This window comes from Schistocerca gregaria, chromosome 2 (assembly GCF_023897955.1).
Source record: "Schistocerca gregaria isolate iqSchGreg1 chromosome 2, iqSchGreg1.2, whole genome shotgun sequence".
In the NCBI taxonomy this organism is placed as follows: Eukaryota; Metazoa; Arthropoda; class Insecta; order Orthoptera; family Acrididae; genus Schistocerca; species Schistocerca gregaria.
In genome coordinates, this window is record NC_064921.1 from 129,336,676 (window position 1) to 129,364,229 (window position 27,554).

Genomic DNA, 27,554 nt, shown 5'->3' on the forward strand with positions numbered 1-27,554 from the left:
GTCCTCACACCAATGCACAAATCCGCAATGGGCTGGTTAGTTTATAAATCTTGAAAATATTCTTGTTGAATGTTATTTTAGTGATGCATGTAAATATAGGACATTGATATTTGTACTGGTAGAGAGAGGAGCTATTAAATTTAAAACAATACCCTTCTATTTTTCACAAAATAGCTTTCTCCTGGATAGTTGTGAAACAGAAATTTTCTTTTCTGTCTTCTTGTATTTTTCTTAACCTGTTCCGTACCTAAAAAGAATGGTGCCACGTTAGTATGGCAAATGATATCTGTCTCCAGGCAGGTGAAAGTAATCTTATGATGAATTAAAATGTCTTCTTGTAGAAACTAACTGCTGAGTTTGTCTTTATCAGTGCTGAAGTTAACCTAGAGTAGTGGTATAGTGCAACAATTTTGACACGTAAGTGTCATGGGCCACAATCAAACTTAGAGAGTGAAAGTAATGTAGGTGCAGTCCGGGATGGTCAGTATTTGTGGAGTGTTCTGTTTCACCATCTTGGTCGTTAGCCAATATTCGTATGCCTTTTTTCTCTTGAATAGCGTTTTAATTAAGACAATTAAAGTGATACGTTATTGAATATGGTACAAAATGATAATTCTAAAAAAAATACGAAGTCGGATTGCTGAAATTACCTTAATTTTGCTAAGAAGACAGCGTTGTGACAAGTTGTTATTTGGTAAGATAAGATAAATTTAAATAGGAGAAACTGACTCCGAACTCCCTTACAGCAAAGAATCACGGCATTATCGAACCCAAGCGGTAGTGTTATAGCTGGAGTGGAAAATGTAATTAACACGATAACGGAAGCTGTAAGCCTGCCAATCCCTTCTGAGCTATACTCGAGTGTCCATATACGATCATTAACCCTGTTTATTCCCTGAGCCTTATCCGTTAATAAAGCTATCTGATTTCCAAAATTCAGCTAGGTGATGGCAAAGGTTACGTGAAGCGTAACGCACGGCGGTTACTCGGAAGTAACGCAAGTGAATGTTAAAGCAGAACATTAACTGCAATCCTAAGGTACGCAGAATCAAGTGTGTTAACATGTGTTTTGTATTTTATCTAGGTCTTTTAGGTTTGCGCAAGGAGAGATATTACTTTCATCTGTTGCCTGCACTGCCTAATAACCTGAAAAAACTTGAGCTGGTGTGGTGAAAGCAATAATTTACGATCCATTCATCTCCGCCGCCTTATAACCAGAAGACTTGCATCAGCGTGGCCTTCTCTGGATTGTTGAAGCACTGTAACCATATGCAACTTAGCAATATGCAAAGTAAGGGACTGCATCATTTGCAGGAAACACGGGTTAAGTACTCAAAAATGAAAGTAAGATCCAGGTGCTGGAATGTTCGAAGAAAGAAAAGATGTAAGATAAGAAATTCGTAAATTCCAATTGTATGAAAAATCCGATATTATAGATGAACAGATATTATATATAAGATAGCCGTTATAGTTACGAACAGAGGTCGAATCAGAACAGTCCATCCCAGCGTCATATTACGAAATTCGGTAAAATAACATTACAAACTGTGTTATGTGAAAACCTTGAGGAGGAAAGTTGATATACACTAATGGCCAATAAAATTGCTGCACCAAGAAGAAATGCAGATGATAAACGGGTATTTCTTGGAAAAATATATTATACTAGTACTAACATGTGATTACATTTTCACGCAATTTGGGTGCATAGAGCCTGAAAATTCAGTACCCAGAACAACCACCTCAGGCCATAATAACGGCTTTGATACGCCTGGGCATTGAGTCAAACAGAGCTTGGATGGCGTGTATAGGTACAGCTGTCTATGCAGCTTCAACACGATACCACAGTTCATCAAGAGTAGTGACAGACGTATTACGACGAGCCAGTTGCTCGGCCACCATCGACAAGACGTTTTCAATTGGTGAGAGATCTGGAGAATGGATTGGCCAGGGCAGCAGACGAACTTTTTTTGTATCCAGACAGGCCCGTACAGAATCTGCAACATGCGGTCTTGCATTATCCTGCTGAAATGTAGGCTTTCGCAGGGATGGAATGATGGGTAAAAGGGTGAAATGTAACACCCACTGTTCAAAGTGCCTTCAATGCGAGCAAGAGATGACCGAGACCTGTAACCAATGGCGCCCCATACCATCACGCCGGGTGATACGTCAGTATGGCGATGACGAATATACGCTTCAAATGTGCGTTCACCGCGTTGTCGCCAAACACGTATGAGACCACCATGATGCTGTAAACAGAACCTGGATTCATCCGAAAAAATGACGTTTTTCCATTCGGTAACCCAAGTTCGTCATTGAGTAGACCAATACAGGCGGTCCTGTCTGTGATGCAGCGTCAAGGGTACCCACAGCCATGGTCTCCTAGCTGATAGTTCATGCTACTGCAAACGTCGTCGAACTGTATGTGCAGATGGTTGTTCTCTGGTAAACGACCCCTTCTGTTAAATGTAACCGTAGGTTGTTAGCAACACACCCTGAGGAAGGCGTCTTGCAACAGACGCCGAAACGTTCGAATTTTATAAATGACAATGCGGTCTCTAACCCAGAAGAATTTTATTGACATTGTCAACGGCCGCGGAAGCCTACGGTTACATTTAACAGAAGGGGACGTTTACCAGAGAACAACCATCTGCACATACAGTTCGACGACGTTTGCAGTAGCATGAACTATCAGCTAGGAGACCATGGCTGTGGTTACCCTTGACGCTGCATCACAGACAGGACCGCCTGTGATGGTCTACTCAATGACGAACTTGGGTTACCGAATGGAAAAACGTCATTTTTTCGGATGAATCCAGGTTCTGTTTACGGGATCATGATGGTCGCATCCGTGTTTGGCGACATCGCGAAGAACGCACATTGTAAGCGTGTATTCGACATCGCCATACTGGCGTATCAACCGGCATGATGGTATGGGATGCCATTGATTACACGTGTCGGTCACCTCTTGTTCGCACTGATGGCTCTTTGAACAATGGACGTTACATTTCAGATGTGTTATGACCCGTGGCTCTACTCTTCATTCGATCCCTGCGAAACCCTACATTTTAGCAGGATAATGCACGACCGCATGTTGCAGGTCCTGTACGGGCCTTTCTGGATACAGAAAGTTTCCGACTGCTGGCCTGGCCAGCACATTCTCCAGATCTCTCACCAATTGAAAACATCTGGTCAATGGTGGCCGAGCAACTGGCTCGTCACAAAACGCCAGTCGCTACTCTCGATGAACTGTGGTGTATTGTTGAAGCTTCATGGGCAGCTGTACCTGTACACGCCATCCAAGAAAGAAGCTGTTTGTAAGTCACCTGAATGTACCGATGGTTAACTTAGTTTCAAAATACTGGATGGATTTTTGTAAAATTTGCCATTTTCCATATTAAAGTTTATCTCACTGGTTTATCCTTAAATATTGTCACTATCCAAGCGTACTGATGTTATCTTTGTACTTCTATCAATCAAGCTTCATGACAGTATTTTGAATGTCTTTAACTTGGGGTAATTCAAGTTTTTAATGGCACTACGTCTTTTCCACATATTTCGCTGTTGAACTTTGTCAGAATGTGATTTTCAAACGCAATTACTGAACGTAGAAGGCTTCATAACATCCTAAGAAATACCTCTTTACAACACAGGCTGATAGTTTTCCATAAGTAGACGAGAGACTGGATCCATACCTCAAACATTAGTTCGAATATTGGTGGCACTTCTTTGCGCAGTCACTTTATCAACCTGTGTTTCTCAAAAGCATTTATTCTATGTGATGTGAAGGTCGATGGCAGCATGTCATGACCTTACACAAATGCAGGATGCTTTTCGATCGGTACCCGTGGGATTTGCAGTGGTATGATAGAGGCTGACACGAGTGGTGTGGTTGTGGGAATCTGGAATATTCTATAATAATTAGGACTGGAATAATAAATAAATACTTTTACTTAACTTTGTCCTGATACTGCACTCCAGGAACATAACTAATAACAACTATATTTCATGAATACAAATGACTCATTAACAGACATTAACTGGATTATATAAAAAGCAAGATAACACAATTCCGGTATTACGTGTGCAATACACGCACGAACAGGCTGCCAACCAAGCGAGCTGAAGGCTATTCTAATCTGACTTCGCTCACGACCTGTAGCTGACTCGGCCGCTGCGACTTGTAAATCTCTGTCCGTGACATACGGTAGCGCTGTCCAGAGAGGTGGGAAGTGCTGGACCGCTATCGATTATCGCAACCTCTAGCATAGCATCTAACGTTGACACCACACTATCACTGGCTGGTCGTCACAGATATTCGCCATACTCCATGGAACACAGCCGCAGCACACCACGATGAATGTGCACCTTCCGAAAGTGCTGGAGCTTCGATGCTGCTTGAGCAGTGGTCAATGCCGAGTTGGTACATGCATTTTCTTGTCGAGGCTGCCATTTCGTTAACTTGCGAAAGTTCGTAAAATTCACGTTTATCATTGTTTTTAAGAGAACAATCAACAAAACAAACAGGAGACGCGTTTTACCTCCGCCGTCTCTGGCAAACCTCACGATGCGTTGCACTTGCCCCTGCTCCTACCCCCTCCCCCCCCCTCCCCATCGACCGGCCCTGCTACGTCCCCTTCACAAAATCCACCCCCCTCAAGGCCTCCCATTAGTGCTCACACGTATTACAGTGCCTTCCGCCGCCCCTTTTCGTTCCACTGTCCCCTCAGGAAATGGAACCGCCAGTCCTCCCCACCCCAAACTAAAGCCGTTTTGGTTGAGAATGATTAATGTACAAGAATTTTTTATCCAGCAGTAGATGTCAAACTGCTGAAGATGATTAATACGATAATCCACTTCTGCTTAGAAATATATGTGTAAAACGACGCTGTGCTATGTATTTCGATGCAACCTGGACCTACAAAAGAAGGAAAAAACTTCCATTTATTGGATAAACAAAAGACACCTAGAAAAACGCACAAAATTGTGTGGCTGGATTGAAGAGTTTTTAGCAAACGGAACACAGCATGTTGTTCTCAATGGAGACACGTCAACAGACGTTAAAGTAACCTCTGGCGTGCCACAGGGGAGTGTTATGGGACCATTGCTTTTCACAATATATATAAATGACCTAGTAGATAGTGTCGGAAATTCCATGCGGCTTTTCGCGGATGATGCTGTAGTATACAGAGAAGTTGCAGCATCAGAAAATTGCAGCGAAATGCAGGAAGATCTGCAGCGGATAGGCAATTGGTGCAGATAGTAGCAACTGACCCTTAGCATAGGCAAAGGTAATGTATTGCTAATACATAGAAAGAAGGATCCTTTATTGTTTGATTATGTGATAGCGGAACTAACACTGGTAACAGTTACTTCTGTAAAATATCTGGGAGAATGCGTGCGGAGCGATTTGAAGTGGAATGATCATATAATATTAATTGGTTCAAATGGCTCTGAGCACTGTGGGACTCAACATCTATGGTCATCAGTCCCCTAGATCTTAGAACTACTTAAACCTAACTAACCTAAGGACATCGCACAACACCAAGCCATCACGTAAAATTAATTGTTGGTAAGGAGGGTACCAGGTTGAGATTCATTGGGAGAGTCCTTAGAAAATGTAGTCCATCAACAAAGGATGTGGCTTACAAAACACTCGTTCGACCTATACTTGAGTATTGCCTATCAGTGTGGGATCCGCACCAGATCGGGTTGACAGAGGAGATAGAGAAGATCCAAAGATGAGCGGCACGTTTCACCACAGGGTTATTTGGTAACGGTGATAGCGTTACGGAGATGTTTAGCAAATTCAAGTGGCAGACTCTGCAAGAGAGGCGCTCTGCATCGGGGTGTAGCTTGCTCGCTAGGTTTCGAGAGGGTGCGTTTCTGGATGAGGTATCGAATATGTTGCTTCCCCCTAGTTATACCTCCCGAGGAGATCACGAATGTAAAATTAGAGAGATTCGAGCACGCACGCAGGCTTACAGACAGTCGTTCTTCCCGCGAACCATACTCGACTGGAACAGAAAAGTGAGGTAATGACAGTGGCACGTAAAGTGCCCTCCGCCACACACTGTTCGGTGGCTTGCGGAGTATAAATGTAGATGTGGATGTAGGTGACGTCGAACATAGGCGGTGCTTTCATAAGGGTGACTGGAACGTGTACAAACCAGAGTCTTCGGATAATACTGTTTGAGCGAAGTAAGGGATTGATCCATTACGTATCTGGACATCCGCCATATCCTACATATCTGTATAGTGTTATTAGGAGAGTAAGAACTAAGTGTGTCTGTCGAAAACTGACGCACCAGATTATACCCTATGAAATGTCCTCTGATTGAAGATACAGTAATGACTGATTGGCAGGCTTTAAGACATAAAACTTTACACTATTATTAGATTAAACGAAGACATAAATACTCTTAAGTCTTGTAGATGATGACGTCTCAGCAAAATCAGTACTTATCTAGAGCCAACAGACGGCTGAGCAGTAAAAAATAAATGACTTAGACGACCGTAAGGAATGAGATCAAAGCTTGGCTCCGTAACGAAAAGGTGAAAGATGGCGGCCACATGCGTACCTAAAAGCTATGAGAGGAGGCTGTGAACGTAAGTGATGCTCTCAAACCATCACCATTTAGTATGGAGACAACAAGGTGTTGCTGCAGCCGGCAGCGTGATTGATTTGGAGAAACTAGATACAGTCCGCTAGAGATAAACTGTGTGTATGTCTATCTCAGACCACAAGGAACAGAAACAGTAAAGCTCCACCAGACAGTATGCTACTTTAGTGTTCTAGAGGTGTCAGTGACCCTATGACTGTCTAAGAATTGTTTGTAGAATGGCTCCGAGCACTATGGGCCTCAACATTTGAGGTCATCAGTCCCGTAGAACTTAGAACTACTTAAACCTAACATATCTAAGGACATCACACATATCCATGCCCCAGGCAGGAGTCGAACCTGCGACCGTAGCGGTCGCGCGGTTCCAAACTGAAGCGCCTAGACCCGCTCGGCCACATCGGCCGGCAATTCTTTGTAGAAGTTTTAGTGTTATTGTTAGTCTTAGTAACACTAATTTCAGGTATAGTAGTTCATGTAGAAGAATCAAGAATGCAACTAGTAATAGGTTCTTTCTTGTTTTTTATTTTACTAATTGTACTATATGAACGTAAACACTGCTCTCGTTACGGAAAGTTATACATAAGGTACTATGCTAGATATTGCTCTGCGGTTCGTTGCAAATGGTAGTTTAACTTATAATGTTTTAAGGAAACACTTCCACCTTTTTTCCCTTTTTTCTCCATTGTTGCTCATAGAATATCTAGGTGATGATCGATTTGCTCGGTGACTCTGACACGTCTCTTCTGTCTCGTCTGTACAGCTTCTTAGTTTTGCACATCAGGATCTGGTGAACTAGACACTTTGTCCTTAATGTTACACTACAAAAAGAAAATCAACAGCTGTGGCCAAGACGTAGGACCGTCTCTACCCATCCATCTCGTCATAAAGGTTCGTCCAGAAACTGTCTGAAAAATTACCCCTAGTATGAGAGTGAAAAACGAACGGTCCACTAATGTATTATTTACTATTTTGTGTATTAAGCTGCACCAAAAATTCAGTTTCTGGGTGTCCACCTGCTGCTACACGATATGCGAGTTCTGCGATCCTCAGATCCGGATAGTATGACTGTTTGCTTTGCCGGAGATGAGAAAAGTCGCTTCATCTGAAACTCAAACTTTATTAAGATAACCGTTGTCTGCATCAATTCCAGCACGTTCATGGCAGTCTCAACACGTATGGGCTACCATATAGCTGCAAAGCTGGCAGAATTTGCGCTTCGTATGCTTGGAAATACAGCCGTTTGTGGAAAATGGTCTGAGGTACGCCTGTTTCTCTGGAAACACGATGCTTCGCTTTTCGGTGGACGGCACTGAAATGCTGTACCTATGGTGTTAACAGTGTTATTGCTCACTCCAGTTCTGCCGGTAATTCCTTTGTCACCAACGCGGATAGTCTCTTTGACCTTTTCATACCATGCTTTGAAGCTCTTCACATCTGGCAGTTCTTTGTCACAGACGCTACAGATCGGTTATAGACGACCGTGTTTGATGAAAGAAGAAAACACATTGCGCTTTCTCCTGCGTAGACGCCATTGTAACGGCAGGACTCAAATTAAGCTGTCTATAAAACTATAAAACGAGAGAGAAAGGCAGAGAGAGAGAGAGAGAGAGAGAGAGAGAGAGAGAGAGATAGAAGAAATCAAATGCCGTCACAGCATAAGTAATGTCCATTCATAACAACTGCTTGAGTTACGCTACCATCTGTAAAGCAACGCATAGACATGTGGAAGTGACCGTGGGGGGTAGGGGGGGGGAGGGGGGAGGGGATAACAAAAATGTGATTTCCTTTGTTTAAGTGCCTAAACGGTGTCCCCTTACATAGGAGAATCGGACGAGCTGGGGAAAGGTGGAGGGGGTGTGAAGGTTGCACTGGGACCGCTCACTACTATATTCCTTTCTCATTCCATTTTTATGCTATTTGTGAGAAAGTTGAAGTTCGTAGTATTGAAAGTATCACATCCAGTCTATTATCCTTAATGTTTAATACACTGTACGACGAATAGCGCATTATATATCTGCAATCGAAGAAGACAATGCATAGTGAACCGTTCCGTCTATTTTAACCCACTCGTTCCTCACCTTTCTTTAATTAAACATCCACCACAGTTTCAGTAATCAGCAGTAATTCGATAAAACATCCTACGTAAGGATTGGTGGAGTAGGGAAAAATGGCGGCTCTCGGTTATGAATAACATGGACTCAAAGTGAAACTAATTGGATATTTATTGTCCTAAATGCTTCACTCTTGACGTGATACAGAAATTAAGAGAGCACGTTTTTCACTACTGAATATTGCGTATGGAGAGCATTGCCCACAGTACGCTCGTTATATTGCAAATCATGACTTAATTACTTTTGTTAAGAATCTACTGGGTCTCCAGTTAAATTGTAACATATGCTTATGGGACAGGAGCAAAGACGTGTCCTCAGTTATTGACTACTTTTTATCCGATCTTGTATTAATTCTCTTACATTCACATCTCCTTGAAACGACCATGAGGCATCATAATTAAATGTAAACCACTTGATCTGGGCAGGCAGAGCAAGAATTGGTTCCACCTATAAGGCGCAAAATCATTTACTGTACTCGTTGTGGATGGAAAGGCTATCTCCTCGAAGACGTACAAAAATTGCCACTTCTATCTGGAACCAGCCCCACCTAGATTTCACATGCATACAATGTTTAACACACAGTTGTAATAGAACTGAAGTCAGCAAAAGCGGTCGTTATCATCATTTTCTGCACCTCAACGGATGGTGCTATACACAAAAAACAATGTCTGCACACTGCATTCACCATGAGTTTGCCTTGACAGACCAAACATTACACGGAAAGTTACTGATCAAATTTCACACACGCGCTTTTCGTAACTAAACCTTTCATCCAGAACCGTTAGGCTCACGATCTTGTGCAACTGGTTCCCATGGGATCGGAAAATCATCGGCAATTAGTACTCACCAAGTGCCGTTCCTTTGATTTAATAAGTTCACACCCTCAGATAAGATTTTAATTGACTCTATCACACGCTTTATCGTAGTGTGAACATCTAAAGAACAATGTGGTCCATCGCCAGCGCTGTTCGGTAACGTGTGACAAGGAGACAATGACCAAAAAACTAACTCGCCCTTAATAACGTTCTTGAGAAATTGATATCTTCACACAAACCGTATTTCACTTTTATCAATATACACGCAAAACCTCTGGTGGGAATGGATCAAGCGAAACGTCGGCACATCGTCCTTGTCACCATGGGCCCTGGCCCACGGATACAACGTCATCGAAAATTGCTTTCTCATTTATCGTCCTCGACCAATAAAAAAATAACTTCATAGGCATAATATTTGACTGGAATACTCTCTTTCAAATTCTGAAGGTGGCAGGGGTAAAATATAGGGAGCGAAATGCTATTTACAATTTGTACAGAAACCAGATGGCAGTTATAAGAGTCGAGGGACATGAAAGAGAAGCAGTGGTTGGGAAGGAAGTGAGACAGAGTTGTAGCCTATCCCCGATGTTATTCAGTCTGTATATTGAGGAAGCAGTAAAAGAAACAAAAGAAAAAATCGGAATAGGTATTACAATCCATGTCTAATTAACTTTGGTGATGTTGAGGGAATTAGATTAGGAATTGAGACACTTAAAGTAGTAAGGGATTTTTGCTATTTGGCGAGCAAAATAACTGATGATCGTCGAAGTAGAGAGAATATAAAATGTAGACTGTCAATGGCAAGTAAAGCGTTTCGGAAGAAGAGCAATTTGTTGACATCGAGTAAGTGTCAGGAAGTCGTTTCTGAAAGTATTTGTATGGAGTGTAGCCATGTATGGAAGTGAAACATGGACAATAAATAGTTCTGACAAGAGGAGAATAGAAGCTTTTGCAAGTGGTGCTACAGAAGAATGCTGAAGATTAGATTGGTAGATCACATAACTAATGAGGAGGTACTGAAGAGAATTGGGGAGAAGAGGAGTTTGTGGCACTTCTTTACTAGAAGAAGGAATCGGCTGGTAGGACATGTTCTGAGGCATGAAGGTATGGCCAATTTAGTATTGGAGGGCAGCGTGGAGGGTAAAAATCGTAGAGGGAGACCAAGAGAAGAATACGCAGGCAGGTTCAGAAGGATGTAGGCTGCAGTACATACTGGGAAATGAAGCAGCATGCACAGGATAGAGTAGCATGGAGAGCTGCATCAAACCAGTCTCAAGACCGAAGACCACAACAACAACAAAGGCATAAGGCGTTTCAACTTCATCCTTAACACACGCACTGTCTTCAACTTAACCTATAGACACTTGCCCAACGATCAGGACAAAGCATTCTTGATCGGTTAAGTTCCCCCTTAGATTTACCTACTGAAATGAGTATAAATTTCCGCACGACCTACATACTGTTACTATCTGGAACAAGAATGTATTATTTCAATATTCTCCTTGATTATTTCGCACTATATAACTTTTATGTCTACTAAATTTATCCAGTACACTCCACGAGCAACCATTCAGTACTGAAGCTTCTGAGTGTCTGAAGATGGCCGCTACAACGACCATTCCTCCATCGGGTTTGTGGAGAAAAGAATGGACCTGCCACAGTGGCAAACCACAGTCTACCACTCTCTGCCTGTTTCGCATCGTCATCCATACTGCTTTCTTTACCACTATGGACAGAAACAAAGGTTAGTAACTTCCTGAGAATGCTCATGGAGCATCTCTGATAGCTTACAACAACATCGAAGCAGGCGACCCACACCATGTCATCCCTTAATCATGCACAAATATCGGAAATAAACTGATGAATCAACTAAATGAGATCACTTAACGAAATAGTAAAGATGTATTTGTAATGCATCAATAGCGTCCATACTTCCTCTATAAGTCACTGGTGTGTATATGTGTAAAGTGTATTTAACTGGGGACCTAGAAACGACGGTGAGGCTTCGTACCCTCCGTAGCTCGCAGTGGTTCACAACCCTACAACAGGCAACAGGCTACAGCAGTCCACTCACCCGACCGCCGCCTTCACCGACCACAGGGTTATTGTGCGATTCGGCCCACAGTGGACCCCCCTCCCCCCACCTAGGAACGTCTCAAACAAGACGAGTGTAACACCAATGTTTGCGTAGTAGAGTAATTATGCTGTACGTGTACGTGGAAACTGTGTTTGCGCAGCTTTCGCTGATATAGTTTAACTGAGGCGGAATAAAGGGAACCAGCCAACATTCCCTGCGGCAGATGGAAAAGCGCCTTAAAAACCATCCACAGGCTGGCTGGCACGCTGGACCTCGACACTAATTAGCCGAACAGATTTGTGTTGGGGATCGGAACGCTTTCCTGCTCGGGGAGTGCGACTAGCTGGGCGGGCCTTAGGTCACTGGCACACTTGACAGCAAAAAAAGTGGGTCATTGCTGAATACAACCAATACAACATAGCTGTGTTGCACGTCCTCTAAACACCAAAACCCAGTAGGGTACAGTCGTTTGACTACACACAATGGGTACCGCAAGATACTACTAGAGACCAAAGGTCTTTATGGCAGTCAGTCTAAGCGTCAACAAATATCGTCATACAAAACATACTAGAAAACACGTTGTTAGCGACGAGACACCCCATAACACTCATAAACTAACCTTAATTACAACAAGTGACATTCCACCAGTTCTGAGAAAACGGGTTATTTTACATATATCGTACAGTAACCTTTAGTTAAAATTAAATACTCGAGAAAATATGTGGAGTTACAAAGATGTACGGCAACTGGAAAAAAGTTTTTCGCTCTCGTAAAGGTTTTCCATCCACATGCTAAGAGTCCCTTAACGGCGAGTGGCTCTGGAATCTGGATTTTGGACGAACCAGTAAAATAACGCGATTAACGGCAACAAGCACTCTACTGAAATCTCAACATTAATAGCGAATCACCAGTAATATCATTGTCCTCGTATCACATCAATAGTTATGTGTACACAAATTAGAACTTTAAATGACATGACTAGCGTCGTCGTTCTGGACCTGGATTCAAACCCAGCTGCTGTAGCCATTGCTAACCAAGCTAAGCTTTGTTTGTGCCTTATTGAGACCTGATCACTAGGCATAAAGAGACGTGAAGTACTGACGTTTCCACCAGAATCAGTTATCAATGCAGATCCTGAAAATAAATGACGAAAATGTTTGTAGTGAACTGGGAATCCTGTCATAACAGTTACCTTCCTGGGAACTACCCCCAACGACGTTTAATATGGTCTCATTCACAAGGAACAAGGTATGCTCATGTTCAAAATTTAAATACCATCATGTAAAGCTTGTGACAGGGATGCGAACCCAGCACCCAATCGGATTGTTAACCAAGTACGTAAAACCAGAAGATAAATATCAAATATTTTCACCAATAGCGACATGTTGCAACCTTAAATGACGATAGAATTGTTTTTGCCTGACTGGGATTCGAACCCAGCATCTGTCACCGTCATTTTCTAGCCAGGAACAGATGATAAATAGCTATTGTTGGTTCACCAGTAGGGAGATGAGGGCATGTTTAGGTAGACATCAGGCGACGAAAAGTGCTGTGCTGAATGGAATTCAAACCCCACACACGTGGTCATGAAGACACTTTAACTATCATATTCTTTTCCAATAATAGCTAGGAGAGACATGTTTGTACTTTCAATGATGTGATGGAAAATACTCTGCTGGCTAGAAGTTGAATCCACAACATATCGTCGTTGGTGATCACAACGAACACATCAAATCCAAATCCAAATCCGTTTTCGCCAGTAGGATGGAGAGGAATGTTTTAACTTGAGAAGATGTAAGGAAAAGTTTGATCTTGTAATGTTGTGATAAAAAGCTCATCATGTGGCTGTCAGTTGAAACGAAAACGTTACAGCTGACAACGCACGAAGAGACGTTGAAAATGCAACTAATTTTCAGTAGTAGCTCGTAGTGCACATGCTACGGCTTAAAATGAAGTAATGAATAGTTTGTGCTGATCGGGATTCGAAACCAGATAGATACCTTTCGAGGAGGCCTAGAAGAGTTTGCAGTCTTGGGGAACACAGTGAAATCGAATTCGAATCCCAGTCCAGCACCACAATTTTCAACGTCTCAGATTCAAATAAAGTAAGAGGCTTTTGAACTTACATGGCTATTGGTTCATTAAATGAAATACTTTTTCTAGTTTACGACGGCTTGCTGGTGACAGAGTCTATACCTTCCACAGTTTCTACATCTGTCACAGCTCAAACGAATGCCACTCTGCTCCAGTCGGCAGCGAAGGGATGTTATTTTTACTGCGGATATTGAACTACAGAGCTTACAGACGTTCTGCAATTGGCATTACTGAGGGTGAAGGAGAGTTACTCGTGTGTGTTAAAAATCTACGACAGACATGAGATGTGAACCTACACGTTTTACACATCAATACGAGATTAATCCACCAGACCACAGAACCCCCTGCCAAGCACATAACTATGAATTGCAGAGTATTCATTTAGATGTAGATGCAGATGTCAAGGGACGGGTAACAGGAAGGGGGGCGGGATCTGGGAATGGATAGAAGTGTAGAAGTGCAAAATATAAGCGTGAAATGCTTGCAAAGTATTGCCTACTTAGATGTGTGCCACAGTTCGTTTTATCTTAGGACCGAGAGATAAAGAAGGACTGTTTTCAGAGCAAAGAATGGGTTATAAGGAAGGTGAGATCAAACAATACGGTTTCATAGGTGTTGAGAGGAATGGTAGAGAGTAAAGACAGGATCAATTAAAAGAGAAAATGTAGCGTCAATGGAAACCGCTAGAATTGTTTATAAAGTTTTGGGGGAATGGAATAGAAGGGCACTTGCGGTGATAGGGTCAGAGAGAGAGAAAGTGTGTGTGAGAGAATAGAGGAGATATTAAGAACGAGTAAACATAATATTAAATCGTTTGCGTATTGTGTGTAGGACGGCGGGTGTATTCATGGATGGAGGGGAGAGAGAGATGTATTTGAAATAACAAAAACTACTGTGACAGCAGAGGATCAAATAGGTAAAAAGACGAGGGCTAGTAGAAACCCTTGGAAGAAATATTGAATGTAATAGATGAAAGGAGAAAATATAAAAATCCAGTAAATGAAGCAGGCAAAAGGGAATACAAACGTCTAAAAAATGAGATCGACAGGAAGTGCAAAACGGCTAAGCGGGGATGGCTAGAGGACGAATGTAAGGATGTAGAGGCTTACCCCACTAGGGGTGAGATAGATACTGCCAACAAGAAAATTAAAGAGACCTCTGGAGAAAAGAGAACCACTTGCATGAATCTCAAGAGCTCAGATGAAAACCCAGTTCTAAGCAAAGAAGGGAAAGCAGAAAGGTGGAAGGAGTGTATAGAGGGTCTATACAGGGGCGATGTTCTTGTGGACAATATTATGGAAATGGAAGAGGATGTAGATGAAGATGAAATGAGAGATACAATACTGCGTGAAGAGTTTGACATAGCACTGAAAGACCTTAGTCGAAACATGGCCCCGGGAGTAGACAACATTCCATTAGAACTACTGACAGCCTTGGGAGAGCCAGTCCTGTAAAATCTCTACCATCTGGTGAGCAAAATGTATGAGACAGGCGAAATACCCTCAGACGTCAAGAAGAATATAATAATTCAAATCACAAAGAAAGCAGATGTCGACAGATGTGAAAATTACCGAACTATCAGTTTAATAAGTCACATCTGCAAAATACTAACGCGAATTCTTTACGGACGAATGGAAAAAGTGATATAGACCGACCTCGGGGAAGATCAGTTTGGATTCTGTAGAAATGTTGGAACCCGTGAGGCAATACTGACCTTACCACGTATCTTAGAAGAAAGATTAAGCAAAGGGAAATCTACGTTTCTAGCATTTGCAGACTTAGATAAAGCTTTTGATTGATCAAATTCTGAAGATGGCAAGGGTAAAATGCAGGGAGCGAAAGGTATTTACCATTTGTACAGAAAACAGATGGCAGTTATAAGATCCTGCATCTCGTGGTCGTGCGGTAGCGTTTTCGCTTCCCACGCCCGGGTTCCCAGGTTCGATTTCCGGCTGGGTCAGGGATTTTCTCTGCCTCGTGATGGCTGGGTGTTGTGTGATGTCCTTAGGTTAGTTAGGTTTAAGTAGTTCTAAGTTCTAGGGGACTGATGACTATAGATGTCAAGTCCCATAGTGCTCACAGCCATTTTTGCAGTTAGGGTCGAGGGGTATGAAAGGGAAGCAGTGGTTGGGAAGGGAGTGAGACAGAGTTGTAGCCTATCCCCGATGTTATTCAATCTGTATATTGAGCAAGCAGTAAAGGAAACAAAAGAAAAGTTTATAGTGGGTATTAAAATCCACGGGGAAAAAATAAAAACTTAGAGGTTCGCCGACGACATTGTAATTCTGTCAGAGACAGCAAAGGACTTGGAAGAGCAGTTGAACGAAATGGACAGGGTCTTGAGGGCATAAGACGAACATCAACAAAAGCAAAACGAGGATAATGGAATGTAATCAAATAAAGTCGGGTGATGCTGAGGGATTTAGATTTGGAAATGAGACCCTAAAAGTAGTAAAGGAGTTTTACTATTTGGGGAGCAAAATAACTGATGAGGGTCATAGTAGAAAGGATATAAAATGTAGATTGGCAGTGGCAAGGAATGCGTTAACATCGAGTATAGATTTAAATGTCAGGTAGTCGTTTCTGAACGTATTTGTATGGAGAGTAGCCATGTATGGAAGTGAAACGTGGACGATAAATAGTTTAGACAAGAAGAGAATAGAAGCTTTCGAAATGTGGTGCTACAGAAGAATGCTGAAGATTAGATGGGTAGATCACATAACTAATGAGGAGGTACTGAATAGAATTGGGGAGAAGAGGACCTTGTGGCACAACTTGACTGGAAGAATGGATCGGTTGGTAGGACATGTTCTGAGGCATCAAGGGATCACCAATTTAGTATTGGAGGGCAGCGTGGAGGGTAAAAATCGTAGAGGGAGACCAAGAGATGAATACACTAAGCAGATTCAGAAGTATGTAGGCTGCAGTAGGTACTGGGAGATGAAGAAGCTTGCACAGGATAGAGTAGCATGTCTCAGGACTGAAGACCAGAACAACAACAACTGTGACAGAGTCTATCTACGTTGATTAGTTTGTAAGTATCTAGACAGGGTATAAATGAAATCAAAGTAGAATATTAACAAATTGTATGTTCAAAAGAACCCCACTTGAATTAAAACGGCACCTCAAAGGAAAAATGAACCATATTGTATCTTTTCTCTTGCCACGCAATCTCTTACTAGCTCTCAATGAGGAAAAATGGCGAAAAATAAGATACAACAAAATATTTAATTTTTTACTTCTATCATGCTTCTTGGCATAGAATGTATAAGTCGTCGGACGCAACAGCCTGAAGAAGCAACTGCCTCCCAGTCTTCCAGGACGCAGTTCCAAAGAGCGTCCGCAGTAGTTGGTTGGTTTCGTGGCCAGTTGTCTGTTAATGTTCTGGCGACCTCAGCCCACATGTTTTCTATGGGCTTTATGTCGGCCGCCCGTGGTGGCCAGTCCATGATGTTGACGACAATCGTGGAGAGCCGCTGCTGAATAAATGCAGACTTGTGAATGACAGAATGGTCCTCTCGCAATGTGATGTTTCCTTCTGCGTACAGCAATGGCACTGACGTAAGCATCACATTTTCCAATATGTGGGCATACTGTACGCTGTCCAGAGTTCCTGCAAACTTTTTTTTTCTTCTATACACTGCAAGCCAAAGAACGGTGTGTGGCGGAGGGCACTTTACGTGCCACTGTCATTACCTCACTTTTCTGTTCCAGTCGCGTGTGGTTCGCGGGAAGAACGACTGTCTGAAAGCCTAATTTTACATTCGTGATCTCCTCGGGACTTATAAGTAGGGTGAAGCAATATATTCGATACCTCATCCAGAAACGCACCCTCTCGAAACCTGGCGACGAAGCTACACCGCGATGCAAAGCGGCTCTCTTGCAGAGTCTGCCACTTGAGTTTGCTTAACATCTCCGTAACGCTATCACGATTACCAAATAACCCTGTGACGAAACGCGCCGCTCTTCTTTAGATCTTCTCTATCTCCTCTCTCAACCCGAGCTGGTACGGATCCCACACTGATGAGCAATACTCAAGTATAGGTCGGACGAGTGTCTTGTAAGCCACCTCCGTTGTTGATGGACTACATTTTCTAAGGACTCTCCCAATGAATCTCAACCTGGTACCCTCCTTACCAACAATTAATTTTATATGATCATTCCACTTCAAATCGTTCCGCACGCATTCTCCCAGATATTTTACTGAAGTAACTGCTGCCAGTGTTTGTTCCGCTATCATATAATCATACAATAAAGGATCCTTCATTCTATGTATTCGCAATACATTACATTTGTCCATTTTAATGGTCAGTTTCCACTCCCTGCACCAAGTGCCTATCCGCTGCAGATCTTCCTGCACTTCGCTACAATTTTCTAATAAGGCAACTTCTCTGTATACTGCAACATCATCCGCCAAAAGCCGCATGGAACTTCCGACACTATCTACTAGGTCATTTATATATATTATGAAAAGCAATGGTCCCATAACACTCCCCTGTGGCACGCCAGAGATTACTTTAACGTCTGTAGACGTCTCTCCATTGACAACAACAAGCTGTGTTCTGTTTGCTAAAAACTCTTCAGTCCAGCCACCCAGCTAGTCTGATATTCCGTAGGCTCTTATTTTTTTATCAGGCGACAGTGCGGAACTGTATCGAACGCCTTCCGGAAGTCAAGGCAAATAGCATCTACCTGGTAGCCAGCATCTAATATTTTCTGGGTCTCATGAACAAATAAAGCGAGTTGGGTCTCACACGATCGCTGTTTCCGGAATCGATATTCATTCCTACAGAGTAGATTCTGGGTTTTTCCAAAAACCACATGATACTCGAGCAAAAAACATGTTCTAAAATTCTACAACAGATCGACGTCAGAGATATAGGTTTATAGTTTTGCGCATCTGCTCGACGACCCTTCTTGAAGACTGGGACTGCCTGTGCTCTTTTCCAATCTTTTGGAACCTTCCGCTCCTCTAGAGACTTGCGGTACACGGCTGTTAGAAGGGGGCAAGTTCTTTCGCCTACTCTGTGTAGAATCGAATTGGTATCCCGTCGGGTCCAGTGGACTTTCCTCTGTTGAGTGATTCCAGTTGCTTTTGTCCTTGGACACTTATTTAGAGGTCAGCCATTTTTCCGTTTGTGCGAGGATTTAGAGAAGGAACTGCTGTGCGGTCTTCCTCTGTGAAACAGCTTTGGGAAAAGGTGTATAGTATTTCAGCTTTACGCCTGTCATCCTCGGTTTCAATGCCATCATCATCCCAGAGTGTCTCGATATGCTGTTTCGAGCCACTTACTGATTTAACGTAAGACCAGAACTTCCTAGGATTTTCTGTCAAGTCGGTACATAGAATTTTACTTTCGAATTAACTGAACGCTTCACGCATAGCCCTCCTCACGCTAAGTTTGACATCGTTTAGTTTGTGTTTGTCTGAGAGGTTTTGGCTGCGTTTAAACTTGGAGTGAAGCTCTCTTTACTTTCGCAGTAGTTTCCTAACTTTGTTGTTGTACCACGGTGGGTTTTTCCCGTCCCTCGCAGTTTTACTCGGCAGGTACCTGTCTAAAACGTATATGGCTATTGCCTTGAACTTTTTCCATAAACACTCAACATTGTCAATGTCGGAACAGAAATTTTCGTTTTGATCTGTTAGGTAGTCTGAAATCTGCCTTCTATTACTCTTGCTAAACAGATAAACCTTCCTCCCCTTTTTTATATTCCTATTAACTTCCATATTCAGGGATGCTGCAACGGCCTTATAATCACTGATTCCCTTTTCTGCACTTACGGAGTCGAAATTTCGGGTCTGTTTGTTATCAGTAGGTCTAAGATGTTATCTCCACAAGCCGGTTCTCTGTTTAATTGCTCGAGGTAATTTTCGGATAGTGCACTCAGCATAATGTCACTCGATGCTCTGTCCCTACCATCCGTCCTAAACATCTGAGTGTCCCGGTCTATACCTGGTAAATTGAAATCTCCACCTAAGACTATAACATGCTGAGAAAATTTATGTGAAATGTATTCCAAATTTTCTCTCCGTTATTCTGCCACTAATGCTGCTGAGTCGGGAGGTCGGTAAAAGGAGCCAATTGTTACGAGACCTAGCTCGGTTGTTGAGTGTAACCTCCACCCATAATAATTCACAGGAACTATCCACTTCTACTTCACTACAGGATAAACTACTACTAACAGCGACAAACACGCCACCACCGGTTGCATGCAATCTATCCTTTCTAATCACCGTCTGTGCCTTTGTAAAAATCTCGGCAGAATTTATCTCTGGCTTCAGCCAGCTTTCTGTACCTATAACGATTTCGGTGCTTTCTACCACCGCTTGAAGTTCCGGTACTATACCAATGCAGCTTCGACAGTTTACAATTACAATACCGATTGCTGCTTGTTCCTGACTTTGCCCCGCGCCCTTTGAGGCTGTTGCCCTTTCTGTACTTGCCCGAGGCCCTCTAACCTAAAAAAACGCACAGTCCACGCCACACAACCCCTACTACCCGTGTAGCCGCTTGCTGCGTCTAGTGGACTCCTGAACTATCCAACGAAACCCGAAACCCCACCACCCTATGGCGCAAGTCGAGGAATCTCCTCTCTACATGGTCGCAGTACCGTCTAAGCCTCTGATTCAGACCCTCCACTCGGCTCTGTACCAAAGGTCTGCAGTCAGTCCTGTCGACGTTGCTGCAGATGGTGAGCTCTGCTTACATCCCGCTAGCGAGACTGGCAGTCTTCACCAAATCAGATAGCCGCCGGATCCAGAGAGGATTTCCTCCGATCGATAGCAACACACATCATTGGTGCCGACATGAGCGACCACTTGCAGATGGGTGCACCCTGTACCCTTCATGGCACCCGGAAGGACCCTTTCCACATCTGGAATGACTCCCCCCGGTATGCACACGGAGTGCACATTGGTTTTCTTCCCCTCTCTTTCTGCCATATCCCTAAGGAGCCCCATTACGCGCCTGAAGATGGAGCTCCCAATTACCAGTAAGCCCACCCTCTGCTACCGCCCGGATCCTGCAGACTGAGGGGCAACCTCTGGAACAGGACAAGCAGCCACGTCAGGCCGAAGATCAGTATCAGCCTGAGACAGAGCGTGAAACCGGTTCGTCAGACAAACTGGAGAGGCCTTCTTTTCAGCCCTCCAGAATGTCTTTCTCTAGTAACTTCCGCGGCGGAAGTCGAACACGCGGCAGAACAAATGGACGTGGTCAGCCCATAGCGGTCTTCTCCTTTCCTGGCTCTGGTTCCGAGTGGATTTACGTTTGGTGTTTAGTGTTGTGGTTCCCACAAGCCTCCGTTGTTTATCTCTTCCTTGTTGTGTCTCATAGTCGGTCGTGGTCGGTTGTTGTCAGTTGTCGTTGGTCTGTCGTCCGACTCGTCCTGTGTTTACCCGGTGGTGCGTGCTCCACCGCCGGCGGCTTCCCCGCCTGGCGACTACGATCCGCAGCCCAAGGCGTTTCCGCTGTTGGTTGTGGTTACAACACTTTTGCTCCCTGCCACACTTCGACACGACCTCCCAATCTTCCACAGGTGAGGGATCAGCTTCGATGTGGGCAGTATCCCGGGCAGCCACAGTCATAGTCCGATTGGGGGATGCCTGGGACGAGCTGGCCGTCCCCGACAAACCATCATCCGGATCCCCACAGTGATGCCCATTGGCAACAGCCTCAAGTTGTGTGACCTAAGCCAACACTGCCTGAAGCTGGGAGCGAAGGGATGCCAACTCAGCCTGCATCCGAACACAGCAGTTGCAGTCCCTGTCTAGGCTAGAAACTGTTGCGCAAAGAACGTCTGATCTACAGAGAGCACAAACAAATTGACATTAAATTTAAACGGTTATTAAAATACAAGATTGCCTATTAAATGCTGTAATGCTGCTACTTGCGCACTAGTGACACACTGCTCGGCGGTGGAAGGAGACAACGCGATTTTACACTATTCAGGTACTAAAATGCGATGGTACAACTCTCAAATACTGCATTTATGAATTAAACAATGCAAGTACCAAAAACACGCAAAGAATTAAACTATTTAACAAATAATTGAGCTAGGAGTATGCGACTTTCTGCTGGCAGCTGCTTATCCAACGGCGGCAGGGAGCACACTGGCTGTGACCAACCGACACTATCCTGTGAAGAACTCCCGCCCCTCTCGCAGAAATCCAACCCCAGCAGGTAACAGATAGCCGGCCACTTCGTCTCCTCGTGAATACATATTAGCGTCAATGGCAAGTCGCTTCCGGCCTGTAAACGATACGTGGATCGTCATTACTGGTGGAAAACACCTTCTCATCGGTGAAAATGACGTTGTCCCACGACGCTCTCAGATGCAGCTCCGCAAATGCTAGCCGGTGTGAAACGTTGTCTTCGCTGAGCTCTTGTTTCACGGTGGATCGTCGTGCTTGCGGTTTAGTGTCCCTCAGCTTTCGGCGAATTGTGTCCCTGGAACCGGGGAAATTAGTCTCCGGCTACAACAGCTCCGTGTTCAGAAAGGGATTTTTTCCGCTCCTAGACACTAGGTCCCTGTCTTCCTGCTGTGAGCTCACTCTCTTCCTGCCAGAGCTAGGAGCCCTGTTGGTGGTGCCTCATTCAAGGCAGATCCTCCACCATATCGTTGCAGTGGTATGTGGTACGCCATACCGTCTGCCAGCTTCTCTGATGGATTATCCTCCTTCTTCAATGAGAGCGACGACTCTATCTCGAATATACCTCTACCAACGAGGCATTACGGCAGACAGCCTGATGTGAATTTCTGCTTCAAGCTCTTATACTGATGCCAGGAGAGGAGGTAAACATATTTAAGTCAAACGGAGCGGCAGAGGCTGAGGCATCCGGCGCAGCAGTGCTGGCTCGTCCCGGGCTGTTCGCCCACCAACGCCACCGCCAGCTCGCTCACTTCAGTCTCGCCTCGGCCAGCCTGGTTGGCCCGTAGCTCGCAAGCAACGGCTAGTACACACTCGGGCCGCAAGGCCACGATCACCCTTTGAAGGATTGGAAGGTACACCTAACCTACCCAAGTCTTTAGTATAAACTAACGCAGCTACAGCTATTATGCTATAACATGTGCATTCACACCTAGAGTTGACGATTGATTCAAATATTTGACGAACAATTCGTTCAAAATTACATTCATTTTAAACATAGCTACCAAAAAATGTTTCACGTAGCTATCAAAAGCATGGTGCAGGAAACTATTCTTTCTTGTAAGCGGTCTGCATTAGATGTAGCCTTAAGAAATCGTGTATTAAACCACGACAACTAAGCGGAATGCAAAAGTAAACAGGTTTGGCGGCAGGTTTTGCAAATAATTGTATATAATACACGTTTTGTGCATTTATTATATGTACTCAGTGCCTTTGAAACAATACGTACTGCACGACGGAAATTACTTTCTGCTGAGGCACTTCATTTACATCTCAATGGTTCACGACTGCTACAGAACATTGCTCTTTACGACAGTCAATCCACTTGTAAATTAACACCATGATAACGTTACTAGGGAGGAGAAAGGCCTTAAGGTTTGCGACTAAATATGCTACTCCTAGCTACTACTGAATAAGAATTTGATTATTAACCTGTCTTCACAACCATGTGTGCTGCGTTCGACTCTCAGTCAGCATAGACGTTTTCGTCGCCTTATTTCTAGTTAAACGTGCGCACATCTCGCTAATGGTGGATCAACATTTGACATTTCTCGACTGTTCCTGGTTAGACAACGACTGCCGTAGGCACGGGGATCGATTCCCGGTCAGGCAATACAACTTCAGTCGCTATTTAAGGTTCCAACCTCACTACTGGTGACAAACTGTGATATCTGCATTCTGATTTTACATACTTATTCAACAATCCGATTAGGTGCTGGGTTCGCATCCTTGTCACCAGCATTACATGATGGCATTTCAATTTTGAACAAGTGCGTCCTTTGTTCCTTAACAATGCGACAATATATCATGTCTTTCGAGGTTAATTACCAAGAAGGTAATTGTCATGTTAGGGTTCCTGGTTTCGTACAAACATTATCGTCATTTATGTTCAAGTTGAGAATTGATAACTAATGCTAGTTCAAACGTCAATATTTGACGTCTCTTTCTGCCTGGTGATCGAGTCTCGATATGGCACAAAGCCTTGTTTGGTTAACAATGGCTTTACGTTTTGGGTTTGCATCCGGATCCAGAACGAAGACGTTGGTCATATCATTTAAAGTACAAATCTGTGTACAAGTAACTGTTGATGAGTAATGTGAACAATGTTATTACTTGTGATTCGCTGTTAATGTTGGGATTTCCGTAGAGTGCTTGCCGCCGTTAATCAGGTTTTCTTTTAACTGGTTAGTATTACATAAGGTTGATGCGAAACCACTCCCTGTTGAACGTTGAACGACGTTCAGCATGTGTTGGGTAAACGTTTTAGACAGCAAAGAACTTGTTTCCAATTTCCATACAACTTTACAAATCCATATACTGTCAAAAACATTTAATTGTGCCTAAGGATTACTGAACGATTTATGTGACAAAATTAGTGGTCCCATAACGTTTGAAATGTCACGTATTGTAATTAAGTTTAGTTTACAAACATTAAGGACTGTCGGATCTCTTCTGTACCATCATGCTGTTACTTTACATTTGGACGGACAGTCATAAAGACCGGTGTTCTCTAGTAGTCTCTAGCGGTACCCATTCTGTATCTTACAACTGTACTGTGGAGGGTGGCGACGATGTGCAACACAGATATGCTATGTTGGTTGCATACATTCAGGTGCAGCCTACACGCTGGAATTCAGGCGTGATCCACTTTTTTTGCTGTCGAATGTACATTCGGTCCAATGTATGTAAAAGAAGAGCGAAATAACTTCATGATTTTCAGGTTTTATCAGTGTTGACTAAAGGGAAATGGGAACCACTGTTTCCCCTCAGTGTATCCTTAACACTTACAGCACGGTGCCCTCATGCCATACGGGCTCTGCCGCCCTGACGTTGGCGACGGTGCCCGTATACCATACGGGCCAGCCTTTACTTGGCTCCTTAAGCGCGTTTAGCGGGTCTCCGAAGCAGTTTCATCAACTAATGTGGAGGTATTTCAATCTTCTTCCAGAAGAGGCAAGTACTTATCGGCTATCTCATCCTGGGAGCGGTTGTGAGTACTGCGAAGACGAAGTTACCTGCTGTTCATTCACAGGTATTTACAGTCGTGAAAATATCGCGCAGCGAGTTGACGGAGGCAGAGATCTTAGATATTCTTTATGGAGATGCAGGATCTGAAATTGACATTCTGACAAAGAAGATTTGTACTCTCCAGACGAAAGTACAACTGATGATTCAGACATGTATATGTCTCAACTGTTTATAAACTGGAGAGTTCATTACCTTTTTTTGTATTGTGAATAGTGTTCATAACTTCACTTGCATTTAGTACCTTTTAGTACCAATCTTAGCATTACTTTTTCTGTATGCAGACAATGGTACAGACAATCAGTCACCATCTGTGGTACCTCGTCGTATGTGCTTCACTGAACACTAAAAGCAAGATTGGTCGGAACTAGGCGAACAAGCAGCACTCCCGGATTTCCGGGAAGTAGTCGGCGTAGCATCGCATTTCCAAATGCCACTGAGGAGCTTCCATATTTTAGTTATTTCTTTGATGAAGACCTTATTCGGCTCATCAAAAGTGAAACGAATCGGTACGCTGGTAACGTTATTAAGGCAATGAAACGCATAAACTCTGTTTGGCACAAGTGGTCTGCAGTAAAATTGCAAGGGATTTACCGGTCTCCCAGTATTATTTTGCATTTGTGCGTCGTCAAATTGCCGAAAATCTGTGATTATTGGTCAACAGACCCGATTTCGCAGTCAGGATTTGCGAGTAAATTGTTTAGTCGGCATCGACTTTGCGCTGCATTGTCGATGTTACACTTGAATGACAATGCTACATTCACCAGCAGAGGCGAAGAAAAGCATGACCCACTTCACAAATTGAGGCCTTTGTTTGATTTTTTTGTGAATAAAAGCAAAATTAATTTTCGTCCAGGCATGAATCTGACAATAGATGAGCCAATGTGTCCCTTTCGTGGTAGAACAAGCTTCAGAGTTTACATGAAAAACAAATCCAATAAATATGGAATAAAATTGTGTGCTCTCTGCGATTCATCAACTGGTTATATGCTAAACTGTGATGTATATACAGGTTCTGCAGGCAGTGTTGGCAATATTATCGAGGGCCTTGTAAAAAAGGTTGTGGTCACAGTATTTTGGCATGGACATTGCCTTTATATGGGTAGGTACTACACCAGTCCATCTCTTTTGGACATGTTCTGGGAAAATAAAACTCTTGGAGTGGGAACTGTAATGAAAAACAGGAAAGGTTTGCGGCGAATATTCAAAACCCTAAAACTAAAAAAAAGATCGCTTTTCAAAGGAAACACCATCTCTTTGGCAGTGAACTGGAAGTCAAAACGAGATGTTTTTTGTCTTTACACAAAGCATAAGTCTACCAGCACTAGTATTCAAATGAGGGCCAAATAGCAGAAACTGTGAAGCCAGACATTACTATTGGTTACAATAAGAATAAAGCTGGGCTTGACGGAGCAGTTCTACAGCTATTATCCGTTTTCCCGAAAAGGGGTTGACAGAGCAGATCAGTTCTACAGCTATTATCAATTTGCCCGAAAAACTTTGAAATGGCGGTAAGAGCTGTTTTCCCACTTGTTTATCGTGTCAACTGTCAACCGTTTTATTTTATATAAAGAGAAGACTAGGAAGAATGTATCCCTAGTAGACTTTATTCACAAACTGGGGAAGAAATTGTCTGAGAAGGGCGGAAATATTATTCAGCAACAAGCAGCTTTAACCTCACAAATTGAGAGGAAATTAGCAAGGCACTTTCCAGAGAAGGTCCCACCCGCTGTAAAAAAAGGTGAATACTACTAGGTATTACAAAGTATGTTCAAACAGAGGGTAGAAAGAGACGAGCAAGCGCATCAGGAAGGAAAGTAGATGGTGATGCAAGGACTGTGGAGTTGGCCTTTTGCGTCCCTCAATGTTTCCCGGATTTTCACACAAAGGCTAATTACATCTGAACTATTAAAATACTCTACTTTACAGGTACCTGCCGTTAGACCGTCCAGTGACATTTTGTTTTAAATTTAGATACAGTAATAATGGCATTACTCAAGAGAGAGATCATGTAAAACTTTTTATATTCACAACATTTTTGTGTTTTCTTTTTATAATTATAACACCCATTTGTATATTACATTGTAAAATAAACTCACATTCGTGTAAATCTCTTATTGTTTCCTTTGAAATGATGCAAGAACCCTATTCCTATCATTTTCCTGTGCCTTGCAATCTAATTTAAAACATCCATTAAATATGCCAGTTCACAGCTAAGTGCCCAGTGTACAGAAGGCAGTGTTGAAAGTGTTAAAAACTGTGTGAGTTCAGCTACCATCTGCAAGAAAGCATGTCTATTGCAGATCCTTGGCAATGGAGTTCTGTAATTAGGGATGGACTTCGTGCTCATCCTGTATGTGCTGTTGTTAGAACACTAATTGTAGTAAATGATTGAAATAGCTGACGAAAAAGTCAAAAGGACTGAAATAACAACTTATGACTCTCTTTCTATCACTAAAGGAACACCTGGTGGATAACGGAAAATGATTCCGTTACAACATTATATGTATGTAGAGTAGCATATCGTCTTTATCTAAATATTACAGTACGGGAGTACAAACAAATGAAGGTAAGGAGAAAGAGTATGATAGACAACTTAGTTCAGAATAGAAAAAAAAGAAAGAACTTATTAAGAAGATTCACTTGATTTTAATTTTATAT